General features: G+C 34.8%; 1 protein-coding gene across 5 annotated transcripts in view; it reads left to right on the forward strand.

Moving 5' to 3' along the window:
- The window catches only part of PLEKHA5 (pleckstrin homology domain containing A5), a 241,684-nt gene that overhangs the window by 137,465 nt on the left and 91,981 nt on the right, over nucleotides 1–12,238 (forward strand). The gene's annotated exons all lie outside the window — the stretch shown is intronic.

Raw genomic sequence — 12,238 nt, forward strand, 5'->3', positions numbered from 1 at the left:
GAATATTCTTGCTGATTCATGGAGGCTCAATTCAAATGGCAGACACTTCTGTGCCACCTTCCCTGCTCTTCCCCTTTCTAAGCAAGATCAGTACCTAATCTGCCTCCCCTTTGTGTTTCGTTTTTGGTTATATTACTCCTCCTATTTGTTTATGTATAATATTGTTAAGGCTGTGTGTCATCAGTGCCTGTCTCATATTGAATGAATGAAAGTATTTAAGTTACACAAAAACATAGCCATTTTGAAAGAAAGTACTGTTTTTTAACAAAATCTTTTTGTTGCATAAAGGTATCATTTGACTTATTAGTAACTCCCTTTTTGTCCTTGAAGTGGTTGTTTAGATAAAGCTCATGCAATATTAAAATGATTAAAGACTATGCAATGAAGGATAGTAAAATTCAGTGATTACTGATTTTTTTTTTTTTTCTATTTGAATTGAGCTGTTTAGTCTGTCAGCTTGATTCTGTTGGGAAGAATGTTTCATCTACAATAAAATAATTGGATCTTTTTTGCAACTGTGTGGTTATTTAAGTGTAGGTTAGAATTAGGTTAACTTTGTAAAGTAGTGTATAACCACCCGCAAAAAAGCAAAAGAGATGGTGTTTAAATTCCTCTTTTTCTAATTTGTTGTTTGCTTCCTTCCCAGTGGTACAGTAAACTTACATTTAATGCATGTTACAATAAAACATTACTAATTAGCATTCATTAGGGACTAGCAGAGTTGTCTGAATTAATGAAATTCTAGGTTATATATATTTTTAATGCCACATTATTGCTTTTAAATGCCAAGAATATTTCTGACTACTGACATGTTTCCAAGTTGGAGTTCTGCTTAGTTTTATTTTAAAACTCCATTAGATTTTTGTATTAATAGTTTTTTTTATACAAGTGACTGTAATTTTTCAAATAAGTATTCTTTGAAACCTCTAAAATATACCCTGTGATCATTTTTACTCTGTTGTGTGGCTTTACAAGGACTTTTTACATAGATCAGTCAATAGTAAGCTTTAACCTTAGATCAGTTGTACTTCACATTAAAGATAGAGCAGAGAGCCAGCAACTTTTTAAAGCAAGGGTGTGACATAATTTTACTTCTTTTCAGGAAAGCTAACTCCACCTGCACATTCAAGTTTAGCTACTGTTTAGTGAGGGCTTTATTAGGTAATGGATGGTGGTGCTACCAGGTACTTGATCCTTTACAAAGCCCCATGGAGTAAAGTTTGTTGTTGTTTTGGTTTTGGTTCCTGTTTTACAGAAAGAAGTTGAGGCTCAGTGAGGATGGTCTAAATGGGAGATATCCTGATTAAAATGAGTTGGATTTGGATGTTAAGAGTCTTGGAGACATAAGAGCCTAGACTAAGGCAGTGATGGAGATGCCGTTAGCTGTCTACTTGCGTAGGGTAATTTCTGGGTAGCATCCAGAAATGTCACTTGTTTCTTGAGTGCTTGACAGAAAATTACTCTGGTGGATTAGCTTGTGCATTCTAAGAGCCATTTTTCTGTTTTAACCATAAAGTGTCATTTAACCTTCCCATTTAAAAGCTTCTTAAGAATCACTTAAATGGCTTCCAAGTGAGAGAATTATCTAAATTATTTTAAGCATTTTTGTGTATAATGTAATTTATTAAGTGATCTAAAATGTAGCTGTCCCATAACACTCAGGATGGATAACAGTTATTAACTTGCTGGGTACATTTTGTTCATAACTAGCATGGTGTTAATTGAATTATTCTTGCACTACTTCCAAAATTATTTAAAATCTATTGTAAAATTTATTTTGTAGATTCTAAATGAGCATATTGGTTTTATTCAGGAAGGTTTTTTTCAGAAGATGATTTAGAAATTATCTGTAAATACAAAAAACTAAAACAGATGAATTTATGTGTCTCATCTTTTGAATTTTTTATTTTTTTCTTTATTTTGTTCCTAGTCTACAATAATGCTTTCAGCTTTGTACTTTTGCAGCGTTGCGTCATACTCCTATTTTCCCAGCGGGAAAAGCAAAGTTTTCTGTTCCTGTTGGGTGATTCTGTAAAACCCATTCTTTACTGTTGTTGTTATTTGTACTTAAATTCTTCGGGACCGATAATCAAATGTGAGGTTACATTTACAATTATGTTGTGATAGTGTTGTCTGAGTAGCTAAAAGTGGAAAATGATTGCAAAGGCTTAGAAAATAAGAAGATGGAAAAGAAATGCTGGGTTTAAAATTAAGTTGGAATCAGAACAGGTTTCATTACTGTGCTTCAGATAGAAATAGTCTTGGGGTGATGCTACGCAATGGGACAGAAAGGAGAAGAGGGAGGATACACGTCCATGGTCTGTGCAAGAGGGAAGGACCTCCAAGGAAAGGATTGTGTTGTGTTGTGCTGTGTTTCAGTTACATTGGGAGAAGATGTAGGGCAGAATGTAGAAGTCCCACTGGCTGAGATGAGTCAAGGAAGGGGCAGCTGTTGAAAGGGGGGGGAAGGGGGACTAAACAGGGCATAACTGAAACCTTGGGGACCAGGTCTCCGTGTGACTTCTGACACCTTCGTAAATGCTGTGAGCCTCAGTTTATTCACACGTGAAGTGAAGATAGTAATGCAGACCTCAGGGGGTCTGTGTGAGGATAGATGGTCAAGTTTCCAGTGTAGCGTGCGACAGAAGGAGTGTGCGCGCAGCACTGAGTGTGACGTCACATGGTGATTACTATGTAGGTGATGATTTTAATGTTTATTGTTGGGAGCGAGGATCATCGAGGCCCTCACACCTGTTCAGTCCTTCGTTTCCCCCAAGAAATCTGAGCCGATCCATTTCCTGAATGATGAGAGGAGAGAGGATAGATTATAAAGGGTTAAGACTGTAGGGAGAATTTGTAGATGTGGGTAAATGAATCACTGAGGTTTGAGCAGGATGTCTGGAAGCAGTTAGCTCTAAGTTAAAGGCAAATGGCATTTAGAACTAAATGTGGGGAAAGGAAATATATACTTTACATGTTTTGCAAAGAAAAAAAATTACAATCTTTTAGATTGCTGACTCAGTGGTTATTTCTCCACATAACTAAGGCTCAAGAATTCAGTTTCTCTCAAGAAAAGGCATGGCACTTTTGGTGTTTTCTTTTGTTCTTAAAACACTGCTTTTAATTGTAGGCATAATTTTCCATACTTCAGTTTAAAAATAAATTGCAGAGTCAGTCATTGTGGTAGTCAGATTTCAACATAACATTTTTCTCCTTTTTATTTAAAGGAAAATGAATTTAAATAGTTATCTGCATAAGACATTAATCAACTTTATGTTTAACAATATTTTAAAATTTACCCTGGACCACCATAGACCCAATTGTGGAATTCATAACTAATAAATAAAAATAATATTTAATAACTAAATCACTGCTACAAACATGTTTTTTAAACCTAATTTGAGACTGAGTCTCAGAGGGTAACATACAGCGTTATGAGTTCTATTGATAAAAGCTGTTCAACTTTTTTCTTTTTTTTAACTGAAGTATAATTGATTTACAGTGTTGTTAATTTCTGCTGTACAGCACAATGATTCAGTTATACATATATGTATACATTCTTCTCCATTATGGTTTATCCCAGGATATTGATTATAGTTCCCTGTGTTATACAGTATGACCTTGTTGTTTATCCATTCTATATGTAATAGTTTGCAAAGCTCTTCAATTTTAAAGTAAGCTGAAAAGTATAATTGTCTGATAGTGTAATGAAACCAAGGCCAAATTGAGAATGTACAATATTCTTTTTGGTTTGAGTGGAAGGATGTTGAAGAGTTGTCAGTGAACATCTGAGCTCTTTGCTGTCTGGTTTTCTACCTAAATTTGAGAAATACAATCGCTACCATAATCCCCACATCTCCCTGCCTTGCTCCAGTCTAACAACATTGTGGGTATGTGGCAGCTTGTATGGGTTGGGCCCTTGTAAAAGTCCAAGTCATGACACTGGTTTCTCTACCAGGGTTGCAGAAAGAATTGCCAAACCACTATGATATCCTATCTTTCTTAGACTAAATTAAATCCTTCTTTCTCTCCCATAAGGGAAATACATGATTCTGAGCAAATCATACAAATGGGTTTGCAGCTGAATTTAATAAGAGACAACCAAAATCTCTTCTGTGGGACAGAGTTTTCTAAAATAACATATTTTGTTTGTGCATAGTGGATAAATTTTCGACCTTCTTGCCATGGATACACATATAAAACACTACCTAATAAACCTTGCTTTGTCTAATGTATTACTCAGAAGAATTATTGGCTGTTATTGACAATGTTAATAGCAATTTCAATATTTATTTCTTAAATTAAAAAACAGAATGGATTTTGTAGTAAAGCGGTCATTGGTGTTACTCGTGAAGCAAAGGTATTTTTAAAAAAAAAACACAAAAACAAGTACTCCCGGGGAGAATTGCAATACTAAGAAGTAGCCAGTACATAGTTATTAATGGCCAAAACATTAAAACAATTTTTCCTAACAGCAAATGCAAAGGCAACAAAAGCAAAAATAAACAAGTGGGACTGCATCAAACTAAAAAGCCTCTGCACAACAAAGGAAACAATCAACAAAATGAAAAGGCAACCTACCTAATAGGAGAAGATATTTGCAAATCATATATCTGATACGGAGTAATAATCTCAAATATATAAAGAACTCATACAACTCAATAGCAAAAAAAAAAAAAAAAAAAATCCAGTTAAAAAAAACAGGCAGAGGGTCTAAATAGACATTTTTCCAAAGAAGACATACAGATGGCCAACAGGTACATGAAAATGTGCTCAACAATACTAATCATCAGGGAAATGCAAAAACACTAACTCAAAAAGCTATCTGCACCGTCCCCCAACTCCCACATTCACTGCAGCATTATTTACAATAGCCAAGATATGGAAACAACCTAAGTGTCCATCAGTGGATGAATGGATAAAGAAGATGTAGTATGTATGTGTGTGTGTACACACACATACATGTACATAGGCACACGATGGAATATTATTCAGCCATTAAAAAGGAAGGCAGTCTTTCCATTTGCAGCAACAAGGATGGACCTTGAGGGCATGATGCTAAGTGAAACAAGTCAGACAGAGAAAGACAAATACTATATGATCTTACTTATATGTAGAATCTGTAAAAAGGGAGAGAGAGCTTATAGATAACCGAAAACAGATGGATGGTTACCAGAGGCAGGGGAAAGGGTAGGGAGGGTGAAATGGGTGAGGGAGGTCAAAAGGTACAAACTTCCAGTGTTAAATAAGTCATGGGGGTATAATGTACAGCATAGTGACTACAGTTAATAATACTATTTTGCATATTTGAAAGTTGCTAAGATCTTAAAAGTTATTATCACAGGAAAAAAAATTTTTGTAACTGTATGGTGACCAATGTTAACTATTAACTAGACTTACTGTGATCATTTCACAATATATTCAAATACTGACTCATTATCTTGTATATCTGAGACTAATATAATGTTATATGTCAATTAATTTCCAAGTTTGAAATTAATTAATTAAAACAATGCAAAGGAAAAAAATTTTTTTCTGAGGATGTAAATAAAACCTCTAGAGTTTCTAAAGTTCAGCTTAAATCACCCTCTTTACCTTCCCAAAGCTCCCCAAAAGAATAACCCGGTAAAGCATTTTCCTCTTTTATCAGGCAGAACAGGAAAATCTAGTTTTGAATATGCTAGTACCAGTATTTTCTTTGAAAACCTATGTGAGTTGCTTTCTCTAAGAAAAATGAAATGTTTCCTTAGCTAATAGCCTTTCCCTTCTCCTTCTTCCTTGCTATTATAATATAACCTCATTTTATTCACTTTCCTCCCTGTGAGCCACAGACAAAATTGTGAATCTTGAATGGTGTGAGTTCACTTACCGATGATTGAATTAGACGTAGACGCATATGTCTGGCTCATGAGAGCCTGGACAAGGATGGCCGGGGAGCTCTTGGGGAATTTCTTGAAAAGGAATATGTAAGCAGAGACTTTCCTTTCACCTCTGGACTCTATGGTCTGCATGTGATGTTTGGGACCATAGCAGCCAGTTTGGGACTATGCAGATGCCTAACTAAACAGGGCAAGCCAATCAGTGTTGCCATATTATGCAATCATGAATAATATCTCCTTGAAATCTCAAATGTTCTTATTTTAAAATCAGGAATAGTGTCTTTCCATGCTTGGTTCAAAGAATATAACACCATGTGCTGTACTGATTCATTATATGCAACATTGCTCTAATTTTTCATTTTAATTTTTCAATCTAGTACTCTCAGTACTATATTCATTTTTGAAAAAATCAGACAAATCCTGATGTTTTAAAGAACTTCTTGTGAGGGTATTTTACCTATTTATAAATATCTGATTTAAAATTTACATTTACAGTCAACAAAAGTTGCAAGGTTTTGGCCTTATTGTTGGATGACAGGAGTTTTATAACCAGATTTCATTTGTCACTTCATAGTCAGTTGTGGTAAATACTTCGTCTTTTACCTTGTGTAGTTTGAAATAACACTCCATTAAGAATGAAACAGTTCCTTCAGTGTTACTGAAGCCAGTGTTCCTGACTTTTATCATTATACTTAAAAATGTAAACACCATATTAGCAGACACCTTTTTTCCTCTCTTTCTAAACCTGTAATTTTATTGGGGTTTATATTTGAAATGTGCATTTTATGCATCTTTTTAGTGTATGGGGATTGTTTCCTTAGGGATGTCGTTGGTTGGAATCCTCCCTCGTAAGTCTCCTGCTGAGAGCAGACTAGCAATGTGGACTGAACCAAAAAATGTCTTCCTTCGGCAAGCCTGGAAATGGACACCCATCATCCCTGATCTTCAGAGCACCGCCCCACAGTCTCAGTTACTCTTCATATAACAGAACCTGCTGCTTTGAGTTAATTCTAACCCACTAAATTTTGTTTCCATAAATAGGTTATAGGAGCCATGTAGTTTATCAGCTCATTCCCTTTTGATGTAAAGCTCATCAGAACTGCTTAAACAGCACACCCTTGCCCAAGTTTTCTGGTACAGTTACTTCCATGATGCATTGTTCACTTCACAAATAAGATCTGAAAAAGAATAAGGGAGTAATGAATTTCTGTTCCATCTCCAGTAGGTATGTCATTTTTAATTTGTTTTTTATATAATTTGGTGGAAATATACCATTTTATACACACACTGATTTATTCATCTTAAGATCTTTTAAAACCAAATTATTATTGAATGGAATAGTTCCATAAAGGCTGGAATTAAGCAGGTCTTTCATTTGATTTTCTAGTTTTAGTAAATGATTAAATGTCTAGTAATAAATAGTGAAGAGGGCATAGTGCCAAAGAACAAGCAATTTGTGTTGCAACTTGTCAATTTCTTGATAACCTTTTCTAAAAATGGCATTGATTCAGTCCTTTATCTGGGCCTTTGATAGAGCATTAGCCTCAGATTGAGCTATTGAATATGCGCAATTTCCTTCAGTCCTGAACTCTCTGGAATAGCAGAAGCCTTTTTTTTTTTTTTAAGTGTTGTCTGTCACTATTCAAAAACCTTCTTGAATACTGCCTTAAAAACATAGCTACTCTTGCTCTGGAGCTTTTATATTAGAATTACTTTTCTCTTCTATTTTTTGTTTTTTGGACAAATTAAGGGTATCTTGACCAGAAGCATGAAAGCCAAGAGAGATCACAACTTTTTTCTTTTACAGTAAATACTGAGTAGTGGGATAACACGAGTTTTTAAATAGTTTTGGGGGTACGTGTTAATATGAACTGTTACAGTTTAAACAGGTGACTGAACAGTAGTCTGATGACAACAACATATGCTCAAAGTCCTGTAGTTCATAACAAAAATAAATAACAGTTATCGAGGGCTTGTCTGTTCCAGGCCATGTTTATACTCTTTACTCTTAACATCCCCACTAGAAAGTAAGTTCCATGAGGGCAGTGATTTTTACGTTTTATTCACTGCCATCCCCAGGTGCCCAGAACAGCTCTGAACAAATGAAGTAACAACCTGTGACATGGCTACTGTTACCTAATTGAGGCAGTTGAGGCATGGACAGGTACAGTAACCTGCCTGAGGTCACCTAGCTAGTGAGAGGAAGATGCTGGGATTCACACCTAAGTAGTCTGATTCATGGACCAGTGGTCTCAATGGCTGCTTCTGTCATCTCTAGAGAAGAACAGGAACACAAAGAAATAATAAACGTGGCTTATTTGGTAGAGTTCATTGTTAGAGGGCTATGATGGTCTGATGCAGGGTTTATCGACCTCAGCACTGTTGATATTTGGGGCTGGATGCTTCTTTCATGTGGAGAACTTTCCTGCACTTTGTAAGATGTTGAGCAGCATCCTGGCCTCTACCCACTACATACCAGCCCCAGTTGTAACATTCAGAAATACTACCAGACAATGGATGGACAACAAGGTCCTACTGTATAGCACAGGGAACTATATTCAATGTCCTGGGATAAACCATAATGGAAAAGAATATAGAAAAGAATGTGTATCTATGCATAACTAAGTCAATTTGCTGTATAGCAGAAATTAACACAATGTTGTAAATCGACTGTACTTCAATAATGTATATATTACCAGACATTTCCAAATGTCCCCTGGGAGATAAAAATCATTCCCAGTTGAAAACCACTGGTCTAAACCTACACATTAAACCATCACAGACGGAAGTCTGGAAGTAAGAGTTAGGTGGAGGCGAATACTTGATCTCATATTTAGAAAAGTTTGGACCTCTTCCTATGCCACAATGAGTCAGAAAGAAGGGAATTAGTTTGTTCTGTGACCATAAGGGTATTTTATATCAAGACCTGAATTTTATCCCTTCTTTGTAAGGATTCCTCTAGAAACACAAATTTATATAAAACCATATCTTTTCAGTTTTTCCCTTTCGGTCATGAAGAGCATAAAATCCCTGGCAAAGATCTTTAAAATAACACCTTGTCTAGTAAAGCTTCAAATGCATTTTTAGTAGCACAGAGGTATGTTAGTTCATAATTTAGTAGTACAGTCACTTTTGCTGTAACACAGCACGTGTCTTCCTAAAAATCGCCTCTCTGTGCAAAATTGGACAATGAAAGCATGGAGCTTTTGTGGAAAATGGGTTTAGGGGCACAGCACTAAAAAACCTCATTAGTAACACATAAAAATAAAGATAGGAACCTAATGAAAGTGGTAGCACAGTTTCACACATATTAAATGCTTAGAAAATACAAAAATACTACATATACCCTCTGCGTTGAGAAAGCCCTGCAGTTTGCTTGTGGAAATGGAATTGGAAGGGTTTCAGCTTGTGAATTATTGGGAACTGTTGGAAGTAGGCAGTTGTGAAATTAGACAAAGTTGTATCACTGCATGTGGATGGGTGTGTTTCATAAAACAGGCAATGAACTGAAGTAGCTGGTGGACGTTTGAGGGTGTGCAGGTGTGTGATTTGTGTGCTCCTAGGGGCTGCATCAGCAAGGTGCAGTTTCTGCACTCACCTAGACTTCCTCATGGACGGGATCATGCATAAACAAATGCAGGATTTATGTGGCACTCACATTGTTCCTTAATATATGAATTGAATTGGAACACACGTCTACATGAATGTTATAGGAAAACTTATGGTACTCTTGATCTGAATTTTGAAGCCCTTCAAAGGAGGAGGAAAAAAAAAAAAACCTTTGGACTACAAAAAGGATGGCGAGTGTAGGATGAAAAGATACACTTTGTAAATAATGCTGGGGACAAACTGGTAGAATTGAAGGCTGGAATCTTGTCTTCCCTGCCCCCTCGTGGCCCTAAGCAGTCACTCCTCTTTTGCACCAGGGAAGGTGGTCATGACATGTGATACCTCGGCCAGCCACCTCCCACAGTGCCCAGTTGCTGTGTGTATTAAAGAACTCATGTATTATGCACTAAAAGAATTCTGTGCATTAACAGAGATAGCTTTTTCCTTATGTTTTCAAAGGTTCATTTGGATTTCATTTACATTGCTGTTATTTATTGGCACTAAGTATGCTTTTAACTCATATTTTTAGTTTCTGTGAGTAATTTAGAAATTATGTTTATCCTTTACCATTACAGTACTTAAAAATGCAACATTAGTATAAAAATGAAGTGTAAGTGCCAACATAATAAGAAGGAATGGTTTTGAAATTTTAAAATGTGTATAAAAATAGATTTGCACAAGAGCAGTGAGAATTGACAATCCTATCAGGTAGTGGAAAATTATGACGTTTAAACAGTTAAGACTGGAATTTGGTTTGGCTGATATTTTGGTTTGTCATACTCTTAATTTATTTTAATTCATTTTTAACAAAATGATTAGAAAACATTACTCTGATTTTTTATTTGCTAAGTATGTTGTTTTATGGGAGATGACAATTTTGTAACTAAACTAATTGCCTATAAAATCTCAATCTTCTGAATTTGGATTTTATAGAAACCTAGTAATCTTGAATGACTATAATTTAAAATATAAGTCAGAACAAATGAATAAACATTTCAGAGGACTTCTGTGTTTACTTTATGTTACAAGTAGGTGTACGTAGTAGGAAAGATTATTTCTTTCGTTAAAGAACAGCAAAAGACTTTCATGTTAGAGTATCCTTCTAAATAAATGAATTTTTATGTCAATTTAATATCATAACATTAAAAGAAAACACATTGGGTACTTTGGAAAAGTAAAAGAACATAAATATGTTCATTTTTCATATTGGTTTTAGTCACTGAACTTTTAACTAAGATGGAATGCTAAGATTTTTATTTAGTTAGTTTTACTTTAAGACATTGTGATCTTAAAAAAGTACTTGGACAATAAAAATGTCAATTTCATTGAAATAGCATCCACCTTGGGGGAAAAGAATGTTTGTGCTCCTTTTTGACTGTTCTTTAATGTCTCCATTGCCCTGTTTCCTTGTCTAATGGGTACTCAAGTCTACTGTTCCAGAGGTCAAAGGAATCTCTTATCCCAGTAACCATTGCAGGGCTGTGCTGTTATAATTTACAGCTTCTAGAATATTAGGATTAGAGTCTGCTATATTCATTCCTTCTAGACGAGATGACATATCGTAGGAAAATAATACAATAGGGGGTTATTTGTTTTATTTTTGCAATATTGGTTTTTATAAAAAGAATTTGTATATTTCTGTTCTATCTTCCACTCAACCAACTCCAGCTTTTTAATGCTCCTCCCCAGGAAGACACTTTAAAGAAAAAAGATGCTATCCTCCAGTTTTCCTTATTAAGGTGTCTAATCTGCATCGCAAATTTACTCCCCTTCTCCCCCACAGTGTTTTATTCTGTTAAAACATGAGAATTTACATACCTTGACACATTCGTGGTATTCATCACATTTGGGTACTTCATCTTTTTCCACTTATCTCCAGAGGCTATACTTTCTTAGTTATTCTGTTATCAATTGATTGCTTATTACATAAACTGATATCTCATTATGAGACTTTAGGTTTCCACTATTGTACTTTTTTTTAATTTGAATTTTATTTTATTTATTACTATTGTACTTTTTTAAATCAACAGTTAAGATAAAGTCACTTGCATACTTTTTATGTAGTGAAAATATCACCACAAATAAATATCTAAATCCACCACCTCTTAACACCTATTGAATGTGTTTTGTAAAAAGAAAAAACCACCGCAAAAGGCTGATAATTTAGTAGTCTTGTAAACACCAGTTGGTGTAATAAGCACCAATTAACTAAAGGAATAACAGAAACACATTATATTCCACCAATCATTCTGTTGTCACAATAGTCAATATATAATTTTTTTTAACTGTATACCTTTTCTTTTCTACGGTTTTAGTTTTATTTACTAAAGTTTCTAGTACTTGAGTAACCAATAAAAATAATATTAGTGAAAGTTCAGATTTGGAGAAGGAACTTAAGTATCTGAAGTTTGCCAGAAAGTTTGTGGCTTGTGGTTATAAATGTCCTGCAATACAGATCACATGTAATAATCTTTTAAGATTAACAAAGCAGTATTCAGTACAACATCTTGACAATTTTCTCCATAATGAAAGTAAGTTTTCTAAGATCTAGCACACCAATGATTGATCTTCCTTACAGGTCGCTTTGTGGTACGTTACTAAATGGGAAAAAAATATTTCTTTACAAATGATGTATTTTTTTTAGTATATCAATGTATATTGCATATTATTTTGGGCATCTGTTATTTTTGGCTTAGATAAATAGTTTGGGATTTTTCTCCTCTCATTTCTAGAAAACAATAGGAAGCCTA

Source organism: Eschrichtius robustus, chromosome 13 (assembly GCF_028021215.1).
Source record: "Eschrichtius robustus isolate mEscRob2 chromosome 13, mEscRob2.pri, whole genome shotgun sequence".
In the NCBI taxonomy this organism is placed as follows: Eukaryota; Metazoa; Chordata; class Mammalia; order Artiodactyla; family Eschrichtiidae; genus Eschrichtius; species Eschrichtius robustus.